An 18,994-nucleotide genomic window follows, 5' to 3' on the forward strand; every position below is an offset into this window, starting at 1 on the left:
TCTCGATCTCCTGACCTCGTGATCTGCCCGTCTCGGCCTCCCAAAGTGCTGGGATTACAGGCTTGAGCCACCGCGCCCGGCCAGAATTATTATTTATTTATAATAAATAATAGTAACTTGTTTTGGCCCTTGGTTATCTATTTCGTATGTGTTTTAGGTGTGTGTCCTTTCGAATTCCTTGAAATCAGGGTACGTGTTAAATGAATTTTGTTTTACCCCAGAGTAGCCTGTAACAACAGGGTACCTGGGTTGTATGTCACTGAATTCCAGCTTAGGCAGCTCGTACAAGAGCAGGAATGTGGATGATGCATGCGTCCTCCAGGGGACTGATGTTAGATACCCCGCTCTCCAAAAGACTCCACTAAGTCTTTCTACATCATCAAAGCTAAGGAAAAGCTTTAAGCTTACTCTCCTATCTCCAAGACCAGTCTCAGCTTCTCCTCTCAACCAAACTGCATCATTAGCTCCACACATGGAAATCCTGGTACCCCTAAGAGAATGACAGTGACATTTTCCTTTTTGATCATTATACTTTCCATGCACCACCTCTTGTTGACAATCTAGGAGATCACCTATTTTTACTTGCCTCCTTGCCTTCCTCCTTCTGATCAGTGAAAAGTAATGGTTAAGGTATACGGTTTCTAGAACCAAATTATATGGTTTCAAATATTCACTTTGCCACAAACTAGGCAAGTGAATTTTTTTTTTTTTTTTTTTTTATAGAGACAGGGTTTCACCATGTTGCCCAGGCTAGTATCAAGCTCCTGGACTCAAGCGATTTGTGTGCCTCAGCCTCCCAGAATGGTGAGACGACAGGTGTGAGCCACTGTGTCCGGCCTAGACAGGTGATTATATATCTCCACGTCTTTGTTTCCACGTCCGTATAATGGTAATACTAATAAGAGTAAATACTTCATAGGTGTTTCATAAGTACCGTGAGTTGATAGAGTCAAAGTGATTTGAACAATAATTGTGTAATACAGTATTTCACAAGTGCTGTCTTGACCTAGTTTTAAAGACATAACTAAAAACTCTCAATTCCCCTTTTTGGGTAGCTTGCTAAACTCCTGCCCTCCGACTACTACTCTTATCAGGTTCAGGTTCTGATTCTAACATCCTTGGGTTGTAATATATAATACTCAACTACCAGAGGCCTCCAGATACCTAACACCCAGGGATAACTCCTTCTTCCTTGGGCCTGTGGAATTATTCAAAATAGCTAATTATTCAAATTAGCTAACCCCATCCCACTTGCTATACATAAACTCCCCCTACAGCTCCAGCTTGCTGTCATCCTGTCCCCAGAAGCACACTGCTGTGTGGGCTTGCCTGGAAGCCTTCTCTGGTTTGGAGCTGTAAGTAATAAACGGTTCTGCTTTTCATCTACCCAAGTGTTATTGTGTTGTGTTCAACTATCCAAAGAACCTATAATCATACTTAATATTATATAATTTGGTAACAACTTAGTATGTGCTAAGCACTCAATAAATGTTTTTTAAGAGCTTCCAGTTTCTGTAAAATTTTGTGCACACAAATGTTGCAGAACTATTTCTGAGAGTAAATCATATTTTATGACACAATCCTTTTTAAGTGTTCAAACTATTTAAACTTTATATTAAAGCTAATCTTAGAAAAACATCTTTTCACATTTAATTTAGTGAACTTTATTATATTCCAATATACAAACTGAAATATACCACAGTGGATAATGCAATTTATATATCTAAAATACAGTTTATTATTTCTAAAGTTAGGTATAATTCTTAAAGTGTTTTTATTATGAAAAACATTTCTAAACAAGATTGAAATCAAACGACATGTACCTATCACCAGCTTCAATAATCTGGTCAATATTAATCTATATCCCATATCCTCTTCCTTTTAAATGATAGGGACTCTTTTCTAAAATTATAATAACAGTATCATTATGATACGTAAAAAACTTGACAATTTCTTAATATTTTCAACTACTCAGTCAGTTTCCAAATTTTTCCAAGTATCACATAGATTCTTTTTTTCCTTTTGTTTGACTTCTTTGGATCAGGATTCAAGCAGAGTCCATATATTACATTTTATCAGTAAGTGTCTTAAGTTATTTTTAATCTGTCACTTCCCCTTCCTCTTATTTTCCTCTTATTGTTTATTTGTTGACGACATCAGATTGTTGTCCTGTAAAGTTTCCTTTTTTTTTTGCGATAGGGTCTTACTCTGTTGCCCAGGCTGGAGTGCAGTGGTGCAATCATGGCTCAGTGCAGCCTTGACCTTCCAGGCTCAATTGATCCTCCCATCTTAGCCTCCTGAGTAGCTGGGACTACAAGTGTGTGCCACCATGCCTGGCTATTTTTTTTTTTTTTTGTAGTTTTTGTGGAGATGTAGTTTCACCATGTTGCTCAGTCTGGTCTCAAACCCCAGGGCTCAAGCAACCCACTCATCTTGGTTTCCCAAAGTGCTGAGATTATAGATGTGAGCCACTGTACCCAGCCCATATTCTGCCATTTGATGATTAGTTTTCTGTTGGGCCATTTTTGTAATTTATTTTTTGGAAACAGAGTCTTGCCCTGTTGCCCAGGCTGGAGTGCAATGGCACAATCTTGGCTTACTGCAACCTTCACCTCCCAGGTTCAAATGATTCTCCTGCCTCAGCCTCCTGAGTAGCTGGGATTACAGGCGTCTGCCACCACATCCAGCTATTTTTTGTATGTTTTTTTAGTAGACACGGGGTTTCACCATGCTTGCCAGGCTAGTGAACTCCTGACCTCATGATCCATCTGCCTTGGCCTCCCAAAGTGCTGGGATTACAGGCATGAGCCACCATGCCCAGCCTTGTTTTTTTTAAAGGATTGCTGAGTTACAATTGCACATATTTATAGCATACAATTTGATATGTTTTGACATATGTATACACATGAAACCATTATCACAATCAAGACAAAGAATCTATCACCCTCACAAGTTTCCCAGTTTTCCTTAGTGATAATCCCTTTCTCTCAGTCCTTCTCACTCACTCATCTTGAGTCACTAATCTGCTTTCTGTCATTGTAGAATAATTTGCATTTTCTAGAATTTTATGTAAATCATAGATCATGCATTGTGCATTCATTTTGCCTGGCCACTTTCACTGAGCATAATTGCTTTGAGATTCACCCATCATTGTTGTTCCTTTTTATTGCTGGCTATATTTCATTATATAGATTTACCACAGTTTGTTTACCCATTTATTGATTTACAGATATTTGGACTGTTTCCAGTTTTTGCTATTACAAATAAAGGTTCTAAGAACATTTGTATACAAGTCTTTGTATGGACAGTGGCTTTCATTTTTCTTAGAAAAGCACCTAGGAGTGAAATGGCTGAGTTATATGATAGGAGTATGTTTAACCGTTTAAGAACCTGCCAAACTGATTTTCACAATAGTTGTCCATTTTACATTTCCACCAGCAGGGTATGTGTGTTAGTTCCTCCACATACGCTCCAATACCTGTTGTAATCAGTCTTTAATTTTAACATTCTAATAGGTATGTAGTGGTGGCTTATTGGTTGAATTTACATTTCCTTGATGACAGATGATGTGGAGAATCTTTTCACATGCTTATTTACCATCTGTATATCTCCTTTGGTTAATGTCTTTGGTCCATTTTAAAATCAGGTGGTTTAGTTTCAGTTGAATTTTAAGAGTTCTTTATATATTTTGAATAACAGGCCTTTATCAGATGGATTTCTTTTGTTTTTGAGATAGAGTCTCACTCTGTTGCCCAGGCTGGAGTGCAATGGCTGGAGTGCAATCTCCACCTCCCAGGTTCAAGCAATTCCTATGCCTCAGCTTCCCAATTAGCTGGGACTACAGTCATGCACCACTACACCCAGCTAATTTTTGTATTTTTACCAGAGACAGGGCTTTGGCATATTGGCAGGCTGGTCTCGAACTCCTGGCCTCAAGCAATCCACCCACCTTGGCCTCACAAAATGCTGAGATGACAGGTGTGGGCCACCACGTCCTGCCCAGATGGGTGTTTTGCAAATATTTTCTTCCAGTCTGTGGCTTGTTTTCTCATTTTCTTGATATTGTTTTCTGCAGAGCAGAAGTTTTTAATTTTAATGAAGTACAGCTAATCAATAATTTCTTTCACAAACCTTGTCTTTGGTTATGTGCCTAAAAAGTCATTGCTGTACCAGAGGTCATCTATTTTACATTTAGGTCTAGATCCATTTTGAGTTGATTTTTGTAAAAGGTGTAAGGTCTGTGTCTAGATTCATTATCTGGCATGTGAATGTCCACTTTGTCCAGCACCATTTGTTGAAAAGACTATCTTTGCTCCACTTTATTGCCTTTGCTCCTTTGTCAAAGATCAGTTGATTATACAGTTGACCCCTGAGCAACATAGGAGTTAGGGGCATTGATCCCTCCACATGTTAAAAATCCATGTGTAACTTTTACATTTTTTATTGTTTGTTTATTTTATTTTATTTATGAGATGAGGTCTTGCTATGTTGCCCAGGCTGGTCTCAAACTCCTCGGCTTAAGAGCTCCTACTGTCTCGGCCTCAAAAAGTGCTGGGACTACAGGCATGATCCACACCTGGCTCGCCACGTGTACTTTTTGACTCCTCCAGAACTTAACTATTAGTAGCCTACTGTTGACTGAAAAGCCTTACCCAATAACATAAACAGTTGATTAATACATATTTTGCATGTTATATGTATTGCATACTGTAGTCTTACAATAAAGCAAGTTAGAGAAAAGAAAATATTACAAAGAATATCATAAGGATGAGAAACTATATTTTCTATTTATTAAGTTGAAAAGGACTATCATAAAAGTCTTTATCATCATGGTCTTCATGTTGAGGAGGCTGAGGCAGAGGAGGACGAGAAGAGATTGGTCTTCCTGTCTGGAGGGTAGCAGAGACAGAAGAAAATCTACATCTAAGTGGACCCACACAGTGCAAACCTGTGTTGTTTAAGGGTCAGCTGGATTTTTGTGGGTCTATTTCTGGACACCCTGTTCTGTTTCATTGATTTATTTGTCTCTTTCACCAATACCACACTGCTTGATTACTGTAGCTTTATTTATTTACTTATTTTCTGAGACAGGATCTCGCCCTGTTACCCAGTCTGGAGTGCAGTGGTGCCATCACAGCTCACTGCAGCATCGATTTTCTGGACTCAAGTGATTCTTCTACCTTAGCCTCCCAAGTAGCTGGACTGGAAGTGCGTGCTGCCATGCCTGGCTAATTTTTGTATTTGTTGTTGAGACAGGGTTTCACCATGTTGCCTAGGCTAGTCTCAAGCTCCTGGACTCAAGAGATCTGCCCGACCTGGCCTCCCAGAGTGCTAAGATTTCAGGTGTGCACTACCGTACCAGGCTAATTTTTTATTTATAGTTATTTTAAATTTTTTTTTTAACTTTTATACTAGATTTTAAAGTAATTTACTCACTACTGTTGCAGTAATACAGTATTCTGTTTGTCTATACATTTACCTTTACTGAATTTTATACCTTTATTTTATTTACAAGGCTTCTGTTAAGAAATTCATGTATAGTTTTAGGTTCTATAATATGTGACATGTTGCTTTTCTCTTATTGCTTTCAAAATTCTCTGTCCTTGTATTGCAGTTTTTTTTCTTTTTTTTTTGTTTTTTTTTTTGAGACGGAGTCTCACTGTGTCACCCAGGCTGGAGTACAGTGGCACGATCTGGCCTCACTGCAACCCCTGCCTCCTGGGTTCAAATGATTCTTGTGCCTCAGCCTCTCGAGTAGCTGGGATCACAGGCATGTGCCACCATGCCAGGCTAACTTTTGTATTTTTAGTAGAGACAAGGTTTCACTATGTTCGGCCTCCCAAAGTGCTGAGATTACAGGAATGAGCCACCGCACCTGGCTTCTTTTTTTTTTTTTCTCCTCTGACTGAATAATTTTTCAAATGGTTTTCCATGAGTTTGCTGATTCTTCTGCTTGTTCTAGTCTGAATTTTCAATTCACTTGTATGCGTCATCTCTAGCATTTCTGTTTGATTCTATTTACAATGTTTAATCTCTGTTGAAATTCTCATTTTGTTTATGTATTATTGAACTTGTTGAGCATTTTCATAATGGCTATTTTTAGTTCTCTGTCAGATAGTTCATATATCTCTGTTTCATTAGAGTTGGTTTGTGGTAATTTATCTTATTCCTTTGTTTGAACTGTTTTTCCTTGTTTTTTTATTTTCCTTGACTCTTTGTTGTGGTATCTGCATGTTAGAAAAAAATAGCCACCTCCCCCTGTCTTTATGGATTGGCCTCACACAAGAGAAGTCCTTACCATCAACTAAACTAGAGATTCTGGGGACTCCTCAAATCTTCTCATACGTGTTTTCTCTGAACTTGTGCATATGAATTTCCAATTAGAGGAACTCGCCAGTTTTAAATTTGGGGAGTTTATAATTCCTTGCTTCCCCTGGTGTCTGTTTTCTGTACCATGGGTCTTCTGAGTCAGCAGCATGCCCCGAGCTCTTTTTTTGTTTTCAGCAGGACCCAGACATCTAGAGTTCCATCAGCACTTTGAGCCAGAAGCTAGTTCCTCAGCTAGCCCCATGAAAAGCTGGAACATTGGATACATGTTCCAACTCTTTATCTCCTAAGGGAGAAGCTAGGATTTGGGAATTGTTACATGCTCATTCTGTGCTGAGCTATGAGAAGGGACTATGGTGAATGAGTGTGTGTTAATCCAAATTGCTGCCTTTGTTCTCAGCAGCCCTCAGGCATCTAGAGTATGCCACATCTCTTCAGCACTCTGAGACAAGTTAGGAGACAATCCTCCAGGCAGCCTCTAAAAAGTTGGAACATTGGATGCATGGTCCAATTATTTTCCTCTCTAGAGAGAAGCTGGACTACGAGGGCTTCTGCCTACTCACTCTGCATTGAGCTGGGAAGGAGGCTCTATGGTGAGTGTGTGTCTTCTAGTCCAAACTGTTACTTTCATTCTCAGCAGCTCCCAATCTAGGGCCCTTTGCCATCAGTGTTCAGATTCAGACAAGACAAAAACTGGTTCGTCAAGCAGCCTCCAGAGAAGTCAGAAAGTTGGATATATTATCCAGTCCTTTCCCACTTGCCACCCTCCAGAGAAAAGCTGGGAGCCGGAGTTTTCCTACTGATTGTGCATTGTTGTGTTATGGTGAGTGATTATGGCAAGAGGGGTACCTCAAATTTCTCTTCCAGCTCTGATGCAGCTAGTTTCACACTCACTCATTGTGTAAGAGACTCTCAATTGTTCTCTGAATTTCTTACAAGGGGAATCGGTCTGTGAATTGTTGAATTTGTGTGTCCATAGGAGGAAGGAGGGCCAGAGATTATTACTCGGCCATCTTTCTGATATCACCCAGGTGTTAATTCTTATTGAGCTTTGACAGTTTGCTAAATATTACAGATGTAAGACTTTTTCCTAGATATCCTTTCTGGAATATTGTCTTACAGTCTGTGGTTCATCTTTGCATTCTTTTAACAATGTCTTTCAAAGAGCAGAGGTCTTAATTTTGATGAAGTCCATTGTTCTCATCTAGCCATGCTCTTACGGTTCTTTGGTCAACTTGCTTTCTCACTTCCACAAAAACTGCTTCAAACTCTTCACTCCTTTCAAACTCCTCTTACCATTGCTCTTGTTCTGAGCAGATGGCCCCACACACTACTACAGAAAGTAGAAGTCATAGCAGAGAAACTGCCCGAACTTCCCTCTAACCGCTTTACACAAATACCTGGATTTCTACCCATGATCTCTTTGTTCCACCCTGATACAGTGAAGGAGGTGTTCTTTCTCTCAGTCTCTGAGATCAATCGCTTCACCTGCTATCTGGTCCTCATTTCTTCTTTCCCTTTTCTACTCAGACTTCAGTCTTACACTATTAAGTGTCCTTTCTGTCTTCTCTGTCTTTGGTCTTTCTCTTTACTCTTTTATTTTCCAAAACTGCAAACTTGGCTGAACTCTATCACTAAAAACAAAACAAAACAAAATCTTTATTTTAGCTTATTTTTCCTTCTAGCAATAACCGTATTTCTTCCCTTTCCTTTATAACCTGATTTCTCAAGTAATAGGTCTAGGATTTTGTGAGGTAAAATAGAAACAACCTACAGAGATGCATAAGTTGGGTGGGGGGGGGGTGCTTGAAGAAAACATGGGGACAGTGGCAGACCACCAGTGTACGTGGGCATTGGAGTCAGGGTTAATCCAAGGGGCTGGGTGCCAAAGCTAATACATAAGATATGCTTGACTGTGGCTTGCTGAGACATACAATATGAACAATAGGGCATAACTGGGTCTGGAATTAGTTTCTTTATTTGAAAATTTAAAATAATAGTTACTTCACAGCATTGTTTTAAATATTAAATGAGCTAATAGTACCTTTTTTTTTTTTTTTTTGAGACAGGGTTTTGCTCTCTCACCCAGGCTGGAGTGCAATGGCATGATCATAGTTCACTGCAGCCTCGAACTCCTGGCCTCACAGGATCTCCTGCCTTAGCCTCCTGTGTAGCTGGGACTACAGATGCCACCATGCCAGTCCAACTAATTAAAAAAAATTTTTTTTAGAAATGTCCCCAAAATAGAAATTTAAAAAAAATTTTCCTATTTTGCTTGGGCTGGTCTCACACCTCTGAACTCAAGCGATCCTCCCACTTTGGCCTCCTAAAGAGATGGAATTACAGGAATCAGCCACTGCACTCAGCCCTGACTAGTGCTTTAGACGTGACCTTCATTCATTCATTTGGTCATTCATTCATAAAGAAGCATGTATCACGAACTTTACTAGGCATTAAGGATACAAGGAAGAATAAGACAAAGGTCTGTTTTTGATGAATTCACAGTCTTAGGACAGTCAAAGCATAGCATGCAATTATAATTCAGCATGGTAAATGCTGTGATTAATAAGCACAGGGTATTTTGGGAGTTCAAAGAAGGAAGTACATAGCTTGGGGTGAGGTACGTCAAAGAAGTCTTCCTGGTTGAGGTAAAACTAGAGCAGATTCTTTCTTTCTTTTCCCTCCCTCCCTCCCTTCCTTCTTCCTTCTTTCTTTTCTTTCTTTTTTTTTTTTGATGGCATTTCCCTCTGTTGCCCAGACTGGAGTGCAGCGGCACAATCTCGGCTTACTGCAACCTCCGCCTCCCGGGTTCAAGTCATGGGTTCAAGCGATTCTCATGCCTCAGTCTCCCAAGTAGCTGGGATTACAAAAGCCCGCTACCACGCTCAGCTAATTTTTGTATTTTTAGTAGAGACGGATGTTGGCCAGGCTGGTCTTGAACTCTTGACCTCAGGTAATCTGCCCTCCTTGGCCTCCCAAAGTTAGAGATGATTCTTGAAGAGAATAGGTGTTAGCAGACAAAAGAGAGAAGCAGGCAGGGGAAAGTTTTTAAAGTTGCTCTGTACACATAGTTCAACTTAAAGGCATTGGAATTCCATGCTTTACTTCGTTAAAACAAATCATACTACTAAAAACTTATTTATTTAGAACTCACTGCCGCCCCGTCTGGGAAGTGAGGAGGTCTCTGCCGCCCTGCCCTGTTGTCTGGGAAGTGAGGAGCGCCTCTGCCCGGCCAGGCCACTGTGCAGCCCTCCAAGTGTGAAGTGACAGCCTTGGGTGTGATCTTTCTGCCCTCTGCAAGTTTGCTATTCCAACATTAAAGTTTACTTTTTAATTAAAAAATAAAAATAAAAAAACAAAACTCATTGACCTACTTGAATGATATGCAAAGTACAAGGTATTATATGATAATACAAGGATAGGGCAAAGCTTTCTTCATTGAGAGTCGAGCACAGCAGGAGTTGCTATAGGCAGAGTGACACAATATATTTTAAGGAACCTGGTGCCTGGGAGTCTAGGTAAGAGTACTACCAAAAATTACATTATTTAGATGGTGTCATCATGACCCAGAATTTTGGTCCTCAGCTTTGATGGTGCAGGAAGTAGATCGTCAGCTAAAAAAGATGGCGAACCTTTTGGGAGACTGGTTGAATGTAAAAACAGATGCATATGTTTATCTCCTGAATGTAATGCGTTCCCTTATAATAAATATAAAATTTGTGTAAACTTAAATACTCATGCTGTCATGATTAGTATATTTGGTACATACAGGCATACCAAATAGTGCCTTGAGATCCTGAAATCAGAACAAAAGGAGTTAGCTGGAGTGAGCAGCTCTCTGGTTCAGACAAGCATCTGGGCAACATGGGCTCAATTTCTTGTTCTGATTCTTCAAAATCTCAATTCATGTGATTTCATAGATTTCATTGTTGTGGTTATTTGAAACATGAGATCTGGAAGGAAGGGCAGGTCTTAAGCTAATAAGCAACTAATAAGAATGCATTTTGGAATAGACACAAATAGTATGTGCTGAGACAACATTTTGAGCCAAGGTCATGTTAAGACATCTGGGGGAATAAATTAACATGAGAATATATATACCTGCCAAATAATTAGTGCAGTACAAGCTGTGAAGATGGGATAAGTCTGAACCTTTGAGAGCTAGGTAGGTCATAATAACATAAATTCAGAGTATTATGCATATTATTATTTTATGGAAAATAGTTACATGTATATACATAAGAAAAGGCATGGAAGCTTATATAAGATATAAAGAGTGGTTTTCTTTACATAGTGAAAACATAAGCATTCCTTATTTTAATTTTGCTTCATCTGTGATTTCAAAATTGTATATAATCAAGATGTGCTACTTATGCAATAAGGAAATATTAATATGGCAAATACTGAGGGGAATAGCAGGCAGGACTAGTTAAAGAATTATTGCAAAGGTGATGGTGCTGCAAAAAAGGAATTTCTTTTTAGTTTGAACTAAAAGCAAGGAGGGACTATTTTTAGTAAAGGAATTGTTTTTGTTTTGTTTTGTTTTGTTTTGTTTTTTTCTTTGAGATGGAGCCTCACTCTGTTTCTCAGGCTGGAGTGCAGTGGCATGATCATGGCTCACTGCAACCTCTGCCTCTCTGACTCAAACGATTCTCCTGCCGCAGCCTCCTGAGTAGCTGGGATTACAGGCCCACGCCACCACCATTCAGCTAATTTTTGTATTTTTAGTAGAGGCGAGGTTTCACTATGTTGGCCAGGCTGGTCTCTAACTCCTAACCTCAGGTGATCCACCCTCCTCAGCCTCCCAAAGTGTTGAGATTACTGGCGTGAGCCACCGTGCCCAGCCAGTTTTTAGTAAATGAGTTTTACATGTCCCTCCCATTGCCATATTCAGCACTGAAATATTTATCTTGCATAAAGAATGCACATTAAAACAGTTTACAAAAACTGAGCATGCTCTGGGCTATAAAGCAAGCATCCACAACTTACAGAGAATCAAGAGCACGTATGTCATAATGCAATTAAATCGGAATCAGTAACAAAACAGTAACTAATTATCCCCCAAACACTTCAAAATAATAAATCCATACATTTAAATAATTTGTAGATGATAGAACAGATCAAAAGCAAATTAAAAAAAATACTCAGAACTCTGTGATACTAAAAATACTACTTACAACTTGTGAGATGCAGCCATTCATTATCTATGCATGCTATGATATGGGAAGAGTTATGGGGAGGGACTTCCAAAGTGTGCCAGGCATTTTACTTAGGCCATATAATTTTTATATTTATGTTATTTCATTTATTCATTTATTTTTGAGACGGAGTTTTGCTCTTGTCGCCCAGGCTGGAGTGCAATGGCATGATCTTGGGTCACTGCAACCTCTGCCTTCTGGATTCAAGCAATTCTCCTGCCTCAGCCTCCCAAGTAGCAGGGATTACAGGCATCCACCACCATGCCTAGCTATTTTTTTTTTTTTTTTTGTATTTTTAGTAGAGATAGGGTTTCACCATGTTGGCCAGGCTGGTCTTGAATTCCTGCCTCAGCCTCCCAAAGTGCTGAGATTACAGGCATGAGCCACCATGCCAGGCCCATTTTTATTTTTTATATAATTTATATTTATATACAAAGTGGAGCCAATATATATTACTTTCTCAAATTAAGAATACATTTGTAAGGGCCAGTTACTGATGTTAGATTCTGATTTCATTTAAAAGTTATATGACTTATGTGACTGTTGTAGTTTTTTATTTGGGGTAAGGGTGGGGTAAATGAATCTTCTTTTAGGACTCACTTCTAAGGAGTTTAGAAATTGCTATGTGGGAGCTAAGCTATGAGAATGCAAACACCTAAGAATGATATAATGAACTCTGTGGACTTGGGGAGAAGGGTGGAAGGGGAGGGAGGAATAAAGACTGCAGTGTACAGTACTGCTTAGGTGACAAGTGCATCAAAATCTTAGAAATTTGGGTACAGTGTATACTGCTTGGGTGACAGGTGCACCAAAATCTCAGAAATCACCACTAAAGAACTTATCCATGTAACCAAACACCACCTGTTCACCCAAAATCTATTGAAATAATAATAATAAAGAAGTTGCCATGTATCTTTGTTTTGTGCTACAACAGAACACCACCAACTGGGCAAATAAACAGAAATTTATTTCTCACAGTTCTGGAGGCTGGAAAGTCAAAGATTGAAGGACCAGCATCTTGCAAGGGACTTTTTGCTCTGTCATCCCATGTGGAAGGGCAAAGAGAGGGCAAGAGGAAGAGGGAAGGGCGGCAAACTCATTCTTTTAGAAAGAACCCATTCCTGCAGTAATGGCCTACCTTCTAGAGTGGTGGCCCAAGATGCACCTGGGTCAGCTTGAACTATGGCTGCAGTGGCCAAGGAACGCTGTTCTGGAATGCATAGAATAGAGCCCTAAGGCTTCCCTGGTCAGTGAGCCCATGGAGGGAACCGTGGGCCTCTCCCCCAAAACCATTCTGTCTTCTGAGAGTTCTAGGCCTGTGATGGGAAGTGGTAGCCCTGAAGGTATCTGAAATGCATTTAAAGTCATTCTCCCACTGTCTCAATGAATTGTACCTGGCCTTTTCTTTTTGTACTAAGCTTTCTAGCTAATAGTCACTTGGCCACAAGCTTGGTTTGCTTTCCTAAAGATGCCTTTTTGTATGTTGCATGGCCAGGCTGTGAATTTTACAAATTTATCAGCTCTGCTCCCATTTTAATTATAAATTTTTTATTTAAATCATTTGTTTATTGTCTCATGTTATTGTAAGTGGCCAAAATAAGCCACGCAGCACTCTGAATGCTTTGCTGCTTAGATATTTCTTTTTCTAGATATCCTATTTCATTGTTTTTAAATTCTGCCTTCCACAAAGTCCTAGCACATGGATATAATTTTGCCAATTATTTACAACTGCATAGTAAAGATGGTTTTGACTAGTTTCCAGTATTTTGTTCCTCAGTTCTATCTCAGATTCACTCATCAGAATAGCCCTTACTGTCGATATTTGTACCAACATTTTGACTATGACCACTTAAGTAAGTTCTAAGAAGTTCCAGAGTCTCCCTACAGTTCCTCTGTTTTTCTGAGCCCTCACCAAAATCACCCTTTGTGCTCCATTCGTGGCAACCTAGGCTTTTACTAGCTTACTCCTTCAAATTCTTCCAACCTCTACCCATTACCCAGTTCCAAAGTCACTTCCACATTTTCAGGTATTTGTAATAGCAACAGCCCCACTTCTTGGCTCCAATTTTTTGTCTTTGTTTGTTTTATGCTGCTATAACAGAATACCACTGACAAGGTAATTCATAATAAACAAATGCATTTCACGCAGTACTCGAGGCTGGGAAGTCCAAGATCAAAAAGCTGGTATCTGGCAAGGGCCTTCTTGCTGAGTCATTTCATGGCAGAAAGGAAGAGAGAGAGAGAAAGAGAAGGAGGCCAAATTCATCCTTTTATAAAGAAGCCACTCCCTCAATCACTATCCCACTCCCATGATAACGACATTAGTTTCTTCATGAAGACAGAGCCCCTATGATCTAATCACTTGTTAAAGGTCTTACCTCTCAACATTGTCACGTTGGGGATTAAGTTTTCAAACATAAACTTTAGGTGACACATTCAAACCATAACACTATGGTCTAGATGTTTTTCTTCCCTCTCAAATTCATGTTGAATCATAATCCATACTGTTACTTTAGGGAGGTGAGGCCTAATGGAAGGTGTTTAGGTCATGAGGGCTTCAGAACTATGAGAAATATGTATTTTTTTCTTTATAAACTACTCAGTCTCAGTATTCTGTTATAGCAGCACAAAATGGACTAAGCTAGAAATCTGTTCAAGGGGAGTGAGTAGGGTTGTATCTTGCACACCTTCTAGACTTTCTTAACAGAATTTATTGAGAAAATTGAGTTCTAAAGCCCAAAACTATCCTCTATTTTTAAATTTAATTTCATTTTGTTTTTTTTTCTGAGACAGAGTCTTGCTCTGTTGCTGAGACTGGAGTACAGCAGCACTATCTCCGCTCATTGCAACCTCTGCCTCCTGGGTTCAGGCGATTCTCCTGCCTCAGCCTCCCAAGTACCTGGGACTACAAGCGTGCACCACCATGCCCGGCTAATTTTTGTATTTTTAGTAGAGACAGGGTTTTGCCATGTTAACCAGGCTGATCTTGAACTCCTGACCTCAGGTGATCCGCCCACCTTGGCCTCCCAAAGTGCTGGGATCACAGGCGTGAACCAGGCCCAAAGGTATCCTTTATACGTAATGAGTTAACTTCTCTCTTATGTATCTGAAAGGGAGTTAGTTATATACTAATATAACTGGTTATGTACTACATAATATAATTAACATATAAAACAAGTTATATTAGTATATAACTAACAGAGAAATTAAGAAAATAGTCACTTGAATAATTTTTGGCATTCTGTGGTTTAGATGAGAAACCTAAGTTACAAAGGTCTGCGAGACACTGTCCCGATAGTGAAAGGGAACCTGCACTGCTCCTTCTGGGCCTCCACGCCTGGGTTCAGCCTCAGGGCATCTTCATCTCTATGAAGAAGTAGGTGGCCATGTGACCATGTGTGAGAGATCCAGACCCTGGGCTCATGTGGTGTGTCCTTGAGCTCATGCCTGGGCATTTCTCCTTGGCCTGGGCTACCCTGTGTCCCTCAGTCCAAATCCTCACGCTGATTGGTCATTGGAATAACGTCTAAATTAGAGCAAGAACACAAAGATTTAGACACTATCCTCTCAAGGAATTGTTTTTATTTAAATAGTAGACACCAGCAATGAGTGCTAATTGTTTCACATATAATGGTTCTTTCTAACAACCACTAGCATCAGAATCACCTGAGAGCCTTATTAAATATGTAGACACCTGGCTTCTACTGCATCAGAATCTCTATAGCTGGGCTTGGAAATCTAATTAAAGTTAAGGAATTATTAATTTAATTAGATTTGTTGGGCATGTGGCCAAAGCCCTTATTCAATCCATGCTACATCTTAATTATGAGAATCCAGAGTGGTTTCCCTTGGTATTCAGAAGACCTCTGCCATTTGTGGATTCAAAAATCGTAATTTAAATTATGGAAGAGGAAACACAAGTATCCATGACATGTGGCCATTAGGAGTTTCCCTCAGGTACAAAGTACAAATCAAGCGGGATGGGGTCAGCCAGTGCCCAACAATCCTAGCCTCAAACCATGACTTTGTAATTCTCTTTGTGGGCATTTATTTTATTTTACTTTTTTCATCTTTTTTTTCTTAATTGTACACAAACATTTCCTACATAATCCAACATACAACAGAGAAATGGTACATCTTTTTCTTTCAATTTGCATACAATGGAAAAACAAGTATATATGTATATTTTACAAAGTTTAATAAAACACTAGAGCAAGTTGGCAGTGTAAGTCTATAGGTGAGAAATTATCTAATAAAAATAATCAATTTTTTTCAGCATTAGTCACTTCCATAACCAAGTGTTATTCTGATTAATAAAACTTGCTGCCAATCAGAATTCTGATTGGTATATACATATTATGATATACTCATACCATTACTCAGCTTGTAGTACTGCTCCCCACCTTAGTTCTTCACAACTACTAACATAAAAAATTGTTGAAAAGTAGGGGCAAGCATTTGCAACAACAAAAAATCCCCAGCTTATTATAATCATGAATATGTATGATGGAATTTCTTCCCAGCAATAGACTTCCAAACCATCAAGAAATCACCAGAACTAAGTTTGCCAAGTTATTTTCCCTATGTCCAACAAGAGATGCACTTATATGTCTAACAGAGGAGCTGAAAATTGACCTTAGTTTGGGGGTGAGTTGGGAAATTCAGCCACCATTTCAAAATAACTGTCTTAAAAAAAAATGACCACCAAAAATAGGTTCACTAAATTTATTTTTAAAATCATAAAACTTTTCTTACAAAAGAGCATTACATTCTGCACACTGCTCGGAACAGATGCCAGGGGCATGTGGACTATTGTTACTTTTCCTCCCTGTCCCACCCCCAAAATGTTACAGTGATCACAAAGTAAGGTGTTCACAATCACATGGGGGGAATTTTTTTAAACCACCACCAACAACAAAAAATAAAATCCACTCACTCTGCTGCTGTTTCAAAATTTCAATGTTAGTTTTTGCACACCCTTCCCTCCACAACCCTGTTCATAAGGAGCTAAAACATTACATCTGTTGAACAGCAAAGATTTCACTACACCTCAAATGCAGAACACCTATGAAGCAGAGGAATGTTGGCTTTTTAAACAGAAGCAGATAAAAAAAAAAAAGACGCAGGACTCCTTCAGTTCTTCACTAGTCTTAGAAAAACTTTCCAGAATATTGCTTCATACTATAAAAAAGAAAAAAAATCTTGCATTAGAATCCTTCAACATCTGCATACTGCTTCACACTGTTCTGCAGCAAATACTGTGCATTCTGTATCTGGTCCTGTGTTCCTGTAATGGTAATGATCCGATCTTCGGATCCTTCTGAAGGCTCATCAATTTTGATTGACGCTCCCGACTCAAGACGGATTTGTTTAATCTGCTGACCACCTTTGCCAATAATAGATCCAGCCAAATCTTTGGGAATAGTTACTTGTGTAGTAATAATAGGTCCACCAAGATCACCATATGAGCCACGACCGCCTGCATAGGAATACTCATATCCAGAGCCACCCTGTGGTTCATAAGCTATCTGCCATTCCGATGGGCTCCATGTATCTATTGCAGAGTCCCAAGTTTCATCAGCACTGAAACCAATCATGCCGACTTAACGGTCTCCAGGTCTCCCTCTTCTGTCAGGCCATGAGGTCTCCCCCTCTAGGTGGTGGTGGTGGAGGAAGAAGAAAATTCCGAGCTCTGCTACCACCCCGGCCGCCTAGTCCAGGAGGAGGGGGACGTGGTCCTCGATGAGGGCTCATATTATCAAAATCTCTTCTAGATGGAGGCATCAGACGCCCATCCCGACCAGGAGGCATTCTGTCAAAACCACCTCTTCCCCGCATGGGAAATCCCACTGGGCGTCCACGGCGGTCATCAAACATCATTGTAAAATCACCATAATCATAGGTTTCATCGTAAAAATTGGGATCATAAGGCTGTGCACGTCCTTTGATGGGAGACTCAGATATAAGATCAAGGATGATCTTTATGCACTCTACAACCCTATTGGATTTTCCTCCAAGAAGAACAACTCTGTCAGTGGAATAAGGACAGCATTCCTGGAAAAGCTTGATGGTGGTTTGAGTGTTTTCTCGAAGTTCTTTGATTTTAGTACCTTTGACCCCAATAATTCCTCCTGCTAGACTCTGATGAATCAACAACTTCAACTCGCAAAGTCACTTCCTTTATAGTGTTGGTAATTTATTTATTTATTTATTTATTTTTTTTGAGATGGAGTCTCGCTCTGTCTCCCAGGCTGGAGTGCTGTGGCCAGATCTCAGCTCACTGCAAGCTCCGCCTCCCGGGTTCACGCCATTCTCCTGCCTCAGCCTCCCGAGTAGCTGGGACTACAGGCGCCCGCCATCTCGCCCGGCTAGTTTTTTGTAGTTTTTAGTAGAGACGGGGTTTCACCGTGTTAGCCAGGATGGTCTCGATCTCCTGACCTCGTGATCCGCCCGTCTCGGCCTCCCAAAGTGCTGGGATTACAGGCTTGAGCCACCGCGCCCGGCCTGGTGTTGGTAATTTAAGCATTCCACAGCATCAGATTCGAGCAGGAGCTGGCTGGTTGCAATGGGTGATGGCAACTGCAGGCCCTCTTCCAAGGTAAGAATGATTTTCTTCAGAATTTTTCCATTTGTTTCAATATCACCACTGATACTCAACATGTGCTTGGGGCCACTGCTGTCTGGGACTGAAACACTGGCATCATAGGAAGGGCCTTAATATTCTTGCCTCCTTTTCCAATCACTGCCCCAGCATTCTTGCTCTGAAGCAGAATGCGTAATTCAACCATCTGATCAGTGTTTCCAGATCTTTTAAATGCTTGTTCCTCTTCCATATCTTCTGCAGGGCATTTACCAAATTCACCATTGGTTTCAGTGTTAGGGAAGGTTTCTTCTGGCCGTTCAGTTTCCATATTCTTTTAGTAAATGGGCACACTAATCAGTTATTATAGATCCTTGCAGAGCAGAACTGAAGCGTTCTGGAGCGCACCAACAACGGACAGCCCACTGCCGCAGTAGCCGGGATCCGACAGGAAATGGCGGCCTGCGTAATGGCGACTACGTGCTACCAGGTGGAGCCGAGCGCCGACCCCTCCTCCACCCACCGCGCGGTACCGAGGTCTCATCCCCCGCATCCTCTCCCCACCGTCCGTAACAAAGCCACCGAGGCAGCCCTGACTGTTCCATTCCCGCCGCTCCAGCTAGGACCCCGGGCCGGGAGACCCAAGGTGAGGCGGGGCTCACTGTGGTCATTTATAAGAGGAATTATTTGCTAAAATTGAATTGATGATTTTAAGGATTCACAAAAGTCTCAGGACAAGCAGGAGTCTCCTCTGGTCTGATACGAAGTTTTCCCTTCAATTCTCCAGAAATTTCTCCCTCCCTCCCTCCCTCCCTGCGCCCGGGTCCCTGGGAAGCTCTGATCTGCTTTCTTTCCCGGGGTGTGCCTGTTGTGGGCAGGTGTATAAATA

At 40.4% G+C, this 18,994-nt stretch overlaps 1 pseudogene across 1 annotated transcript; it reads right to left on the reverse strand.

The window, feature by feature from the left end:
• Positions 1 to 15,636: 15,636 nt before the first annotated feature.
• LOC105520435 lies at positions 15,637 to 18,539 on the reverse strand (annotated as a pseudogene). Its single transcript, XR_001003135.1, has 2 exons — positions 18,007 to 18,539; positions 15,637 to 17,703 (listed from the first exon to the last, which is right to left on the reverse strand). The product of XR_001003135.1 is annotated as a heterogeneous nuclear ribonucleoprotein K-like (transcript).
• Positions 18,540 to 18,994: the final 455 nt, after the last annotated feature.

Source organism: Colobus angolensis, unplaced genomic scaffold (assembly GCF_000951035.1).
Source record: "Colobus angolensis palliatus isolate OR3802 unplaced genomic scaffold, Cang.pa_1.0 Scaffold11, whole genome shotgun sequence".
NCBI classification, from domain to species: Eukaryota; Metazoa; Chordata; class Mammalia; order Primates; family Cercopithecidae; genus Colobus; species Colobus angolensis.